The sequence below is a fragment of the Pistacia vera genome, unplaced genomic scaffold, assembly GCF_008641045.1.
Source record: "Pistacia vera cultivar Batoury unplaced genomic scaffold, PisVer_v2 Contig298, whole genome shotgun sequence".
NCBI classification, from domain to species: domain Eukaryota; kingdom Viridiplantae; phylum Streptophyta; class Magnoliopsida; order Sapindales; family Anacardiaceae; genus Pistacia; species Pistacia vera.
The window spans coordinates 492,792-499,564 of NW_022196110.1; the positions used below are offsets into that span (position 1 = coordinate 492,792).

General features: G+C 34.8%; 1 pseudogene; it reads left to right on the top strand.

Moving 5' to 3' along the window:
* Positions 1 to 4,726: 4,726 nt before the first annotated feature.
* On the top strand, positions 4,727 to 6,530 carry LOC116135314 (annotated as a pseudogene).
* The last annotated feature ends 243 nt before the right edge of the window (positions 6,531 to 6,773 follow it).

Consider the following 6,773-nt stretch of genomic DNA (forward strand, 5'->3'; position numbering starts at 1 on the left):
GGAGTTACTTATAACTCACTTTGGAAGTAAAGAATTAGAGTGTGCTGCTGTGTTGAGAGTTTGGCAGTGTAGGATCAGAATATGTTTTTGAATTTTGGCCAACTGATATTTTAAAAGTTGTGCTATTGTGTTGAAAGTTTGGCAGTGCAGAATGTGTTATGAATTTGGCAAACTGATATTTTAGAAGTTATGCTGCTGTGTTGAGAGTTTTGGCAGTGCAGAATGTGTTATGAATTTTGCAAACTGATATTTGAGAAGTTATGTTGCTGTGTTGGGAGTTTGGCAGTGCAGGATCAGAATGTGTTGAGAATGTGTTGTGTTTTTTTTTTTGGCAAGCTGTATCAAGTGTTGAGCTGTTGTATTGTGTATCTACTATGTATCAAGAGTTAGCAATTCTGATTAGAGTTGTGGATTTTTAATCAGAATTGAGCTATGAGTTGTGTATCAGCCACGAGCTTCTGCATTTGCATGAGACGAGCAGCTTGTAGCAACCAGTTCACCACGAGCTGCTGCATTTGCATGAGACGAGCTACTTGTAGCAACCAGTTCGTCATGAGCTGTTTGTTCTGATCGTCTCTCTGCTTGATTGTGAATTAAAGTTGACAGTGAAAAGTCAGAACTAAACCTAGGAATGAAGATCCTAAACCAGATTTGGTTTGAGGGGAGATGTTGATATAAGAGGATGAAAACCAACAGAGTTAACTAGATAATTCCCTGGATACGAAAATTCAGAAACAACATAGTTATTTGAGCTGGAACGTACTAAAGCTGAATGATCATGAAAACCAAGAAAGGAAGTGCTCGGAAATTGAACAGGATTTGGTTTGAAGTTGGTTGCAATTAGAGCTTGAACTGATTCAGTTGATCCTTCATTAGTAAAACTGTTAACTGGAGCAGATTGTGGCTGTTGTGGTTGTTGATTATATGAGGGTTGGTGACTATAAAAGGAGCCATTAAAGCCCTGATATTCTTGATCAAAATGGTGGTAACATTGCAATGTAGAGTGGTCTGTCTTTCCACAAACTTGACACATTAACTTTGGTTTGAAGTATCCTCGGCCTCTACCTCTGCCTCTCATCATGTTACTGTTAAACTGTGACGTTCCACCAGGAAAACTCTGAGTATGAACAAATGGTCTGAAATTCAACCCTTGATACCCTTGAAATTCATTGCTTCCAAACACACCTCGCCCTTGATAACCACTGCTTATAGGAGTACCACTATTCTCTGCAAAATGAGTTAAGCTTGGAATAGAGACACCAGTAGGTAAATAATGTTGCGCACCAGTGTCTGGATTGAGAGACTGTGGTATAGTAGGTGTTGCTTTAGTAGCAGTATTCAGAAATTGTGTCGTAGCTGGATTAAGAGCATCACGTTGTCTGGTAGCCAACAAAGCAGATGTTAAATGTTCATGAAAATGCGTCATAGAAAAACTTTGACGTTCCAATCTCATCTCATGCTTATGAAGCATAAACAGAGCTTCTTGAATACTTGTTGCACTATTATTATATGTCAAACTAGCAAAAACCGCATCATATTCAGGACCAAGACCGTCTAAAATATACAAGAGTAACTCTTCTTCCCCAAGATTTACTCCATTGGCAACTAATTCATCTCCAATCTCCTTCATTTTGAGAACATATTCATTCACACTTAAATCATTCTTTTTAGTGCTTTGTAACATATTCCGTAAATGTAATGTTCTAGCTTTTGAAAAAGACTCGAAATGTAGCTCTAAAGTATTCCAAATTTCATATGAACTCACACATTTTGCTACATGCCTGAACATGGATTCAGATATTAAAGAAAACAACCAACTAACTAAAGATTGATCTAGTCTTTTCCAATTAAAATACTTAAGGTTTGGTTTCTTTACTACTTCCTCTGAATCAACAGATTTTTCAACAAGAAACATAGGTGGACAGATACTCTCACCAGTGATGAAGCCATCAAGACCATGAGATACAAGAGCAGGAAAGATCTGTGACCTCCAGTAGGCATAATTCTTTTCCAGAAGCTTAACTGAAAGTGTGGGAAGTGAAGGATGGGCAAACAGACTGTTTGCGTTTGCATTTCCAGTTTGCTCACCTTTTGATTTCGAAGCAAGATTGGGTAACTCAGGATTGGTTTGAGCCATTTTGACGTGTGTCTACAACTCTGATACTATAAAGATTATTGATGAAAAACCAGAAAAAGGAACAAAGAGAGAAATCAGAGAAAACACGTGATACCAAAAAGCTTGAAAAAGTGAAATGTATTTTTGCATGAAGAGTTAGTTACATGTCAGTACAGCTGTTATTATTAACAGATCAAAACGCACATATAGGAACCTTTTAATATGTACAAACAACACCCCACTCTATTATACTTAATAAGAAGAATGTTGAGATAGTTTTAGCTTTTTGTTAATGATTCTTCTTCCAAATTCGTTTTTACCTTCTCTCTAAACTCTTTCGCTTATTGCTCTTCTTCTTTTATTTTTTTATTTTTTTAAAGACAAAAGGTATTTTTTCTTGTAATATTTGACAAGAGACTTTACTAGTAACACAGCTATTATAAATATTGTACTTGATTAAAGCTACAAATGACACCTTTACGACACCCACATTGAGCAGGTCTGCATTGTATCACAATCAATTTTTTGAGGATGAGAGAAAATAAAAATCTATTTCAAATGTAATTTTTAAAATAGAATGGTTGATAAACAATGGTTTAAATTTATAAAGAAAAATTTCTCTCTATCAATAGAAAACACATCTATAGTAATTATGTATCGAATAATTCACTATATTAACATAATAAAGTAGTAAAATATCCCATATAAATTTTATAATATCAAAATAAGTTTGACCAAACCATCACTGGTTGACTTGCTGGTAAAAAAGCCAAGGATCTAAGTTTATTTGGTCTTTCAAGTTCAGTACAGGGATAACCATTAGAGTTTTATCTGATCGTAGTTTCTGAGTCCTCAAGGGATTAGTTGAGGACAAATCATAAAAAAATAAGAAAATAAAAAAGTAAGTTCCGTTGGAAAGATGAAGAGATGTCAAACAGTAATGTGGCTCCTAAGTCTTTGATAGGGTTGAGGGCGGCTTGGGAGGGAAGGGTTGAGGCTTTTAATTAATTCCATCGTTTCCTTCCATCTAAGTTATTTAAGTTGAAGATAAAGAATCTCCACACGAAAGGTAATTTCCTCGTCTTCACCTGGTTCGATGCTTTAACTTTACGCAACAAAAACCAATTCGGTGGCCATCTTCATCTTCTGATAGTGTTGACCGCACCTTTGGTGAGAGGGATTCTTATACAAAGAAATTGATGCATGCAAAGATGTAAAACAGCAATGTGACTCCTAAGTCTTGATAGGGTAGCAGGGCGGGGAGGTTTTAATTAATTCCTATCCCTGACCCCTATCATCTTAGATTTTGACTCTCATTCTTCCTTCCATTCCTCATAAATTGACGATTAGAATAGAATCCGGACACGGGAGGTAATTTCAACTTCCCGTTTTCCATTAAAAATGAGAAATCGTTTGAAAATAATAAAATTATCAAGATAATTTTGCTTAATACAATAAAACTTTTTATAGTGATACTCTATTCGGAATAACCTCTATATAATCATAAAAAAAATATCCCAACTTGGGATAATTATAAATCAGATAAAGTTCACATTGTAATAAGTTAATTTTTCTAAATCTCACTTACAAAAATTACTTCACCATAGTAATATTATATGTATATTGCAAAAATATATATGTTATATTAGAATAAAGGTTTAGATAAAAAAAATATTTATCTAAAGTGTTTGGGACAATGATTTATACTTTAGAGTTATTTCACATCTTTTAACTTACGAGTATATATAACTCATTAACATAGACATCTATTATGAAGCTAAATATTTCTACCTTCTCAAGCATGTTTAGAGCTTCTTGGTACGAACTTTTGTAATTTCGTACATCATCTCAGGATTATCTCCTTTCTTCTGTCTATGCAGCAATGAATACTGAAACAATGAATTGAATCCTAATAATACTACTAAAATGAGAATTATAAAATAAGAAATGAAAACAATATTTGTAATTACACCTATTAAATTATAATCTCCTTATAGTAATAAATTGATTGATCCCACCATTATGATTATAGAGGAGTTTTACTGTATGTCAATTAGAATTCACCATCAGCAGCTTGTAATATTAATGTTCTAAATAAACACTATCATATATTGAAATTATAAATAATGTGCCATAACATATTTCTTTCCAAACATATGTACGACCAGGGGTACTCAGGCCAGTTTACGCGTACTTCAACTGATTTTCGGGACCACCATGGGTAAAAGCTCTAGAATCCACCCTATTAGCAACCGTGGGAACTTGGACTCGATAGACTACGTTAATCCTACTCTTGCTTTTACCCTAAAAGAGACTCGAACTTGAGAGATTATGTTAGATCCTCTCTGGGAGACCAGTTAGATATCTCTCAATACCTTTTAAGAAAGAAAAAAAACTTCATTCTTATAAAACGTTAAACAAAAATATTAGAATTTCAATTTATTATCATTATCTTACATTAAAGTGAATATTTTATTGAAAAACCTAATCCATATCTTAAAAATTTGCGCCGTGACTATGTTAAAAGAACATATATCGAATAGTTAATGTTAATCTATTTTGTTATATATTCAATAAAAATAAAAACAAAAATTCTACACAAGTAGAGGAATGGAACAGATTACAAACTTGGAACATTTTGTCATCAAATATCTATTTGCAATGTCTTTAGCTCTTAAAGCATTAAGAATTGAAGTAAATATGTCATCTCCTATCGTCACCCAATCAAATGTTATCAAATATAATAATTTTTATTGGAGAAGCGGTCTTTATTAATCTGAAATTTATGATAAAAGGGTGCATTCTTTTACCTGGGTTCGGAAACGAAACTCGGTAACTATTTCAATGTCTAATAATTCTGGAAAAGAGAAACGTTCAGCGCACAACTTTAAATCTGAAAAAAAAATAAAAAAAATAAAAATAAAAATAAAAATAAAAAATATGGGTTACCTTTCTTCTCTTTCTACGCTACGTACCCTACTTAAAATATTTAATTAACTGTGAAGTTTTGAGTCATAGTAACAAGCAACAGAGCTCTGGATTGCTATAATATTAATTAACTGTGAAGGTCCATGCTCTTCTGTATTACTTGTGCTCCAAATCCACCGACAGACTTTGCATATTGCATGTATGGACTCCATTTTCGACTGCAGCCATGTTCCCCATTCTTATTATTTTCCTTATCTTGGCTTTGTCTCATTCTCTCAACTATGTAAAGCTGCCACTCCCTTGTTCGCAGTAGCCTGAGTCTTCTGCTTTTGATGCTGCTGGTGCTGGCCCTTACACTGGTGTTGCCGATGGTAGAATTCTCAAATATGTCAATCCGAGTGTTGGTTTTGTGAGTATGGTGTCACTTCACCCAACAGGTAATCCAAACCACAATAATATTTTTTATCATATATTCATGTTTATATATGATCTATAGTAAACCTGCTGTGCTGAGGATTGGGTTTGGATCATTTGATCAAAATTTAATTGAAGTGTTGTGGGATTCTTCTAGCAAGTTAATAACTCCTGTTATTTATATTAACTTTATCACTAATTATCATAATTACCCAGCTTTTTCACTAAGAAATAGTTAATAAAAAACTCATAAAACTTATCCCTCTTTACACTGTGTTGTATGCGTACGTTACTAAACTGAATGAATCTTTCCTTTGAAGTGCAATGAAATCCCTTTCATGATAACTTGGTTAATTTAGCCCCATTCAGCCATTGACATTCACAACATTGAATCCTTCATTTCCATCAACAACTTTTACAGAGTATAAATTTTTTTTAACCTTCACATGCTTCAGGTCCAAGGCACTGTGTGTGTGGCTACAGCACCCAGCTCTAGGACTACATGTGGGAGGCCACTAGGTTTGGGATCAACAACTAACAGGAGACCTCTACACCTGATGCTTATCTCGGCCTTCTGGTGTTGCGGAAAAATCAGACAATTGCAACACAACTTGCCACAAGTGCAAACGGGGTACCCTTTCGCTCTCCCGATGGATTGGACGTTGATCCTGTAACTGGAGATGTGTATTTTACAGATGCTAGTGCTGTTACCGAATAAGGCATATTTCTCTTATTTAGTTATGGTTTTTACAATCAACTGAAGAACAAAAGTTGAAATACTCTCTCTTATTTTGCAGTCAAATTCTACTTGCAATTGCCAAAAACGATTCAACAGGAAGATTGTAAGTATGACATTAAAACCAACAGGTTACTGTGTTACTTAGGGGCTTTAGGTCCTGCGGGGATGCTGTCAGCCTGATGGCACGTTCGTTCTTGTGACTGAATTTATTGGGAAAAGAATTCAGAAGTATGGCTTAAAGGTCCAAAGACAACACAGCTGAAGTTCTCATCACCTTCAAAGGGAGGCCAGACAACATTAAGGGAATCGGGCGGAGATTTTTGGGTGGCGTGAACCAGAAAACATTATTCCACTATTATGAAACCTGAGGGAATAAGACTCGATGCAAATGGAACGTTAAGGAATCACGGCCGATAAATCTCCCTACGGAACTACATTGGTCAGTGAAGTTCAGGAGTTCTCTGGAGCACTTTACATAGGATCCTGTATACCAATTTCATTGGCGTGACAAGTAGAGGGGTCATGACTGGCATGTATCGGCTACTAATAATAAGGCTTTCAATAATATTATCTCAG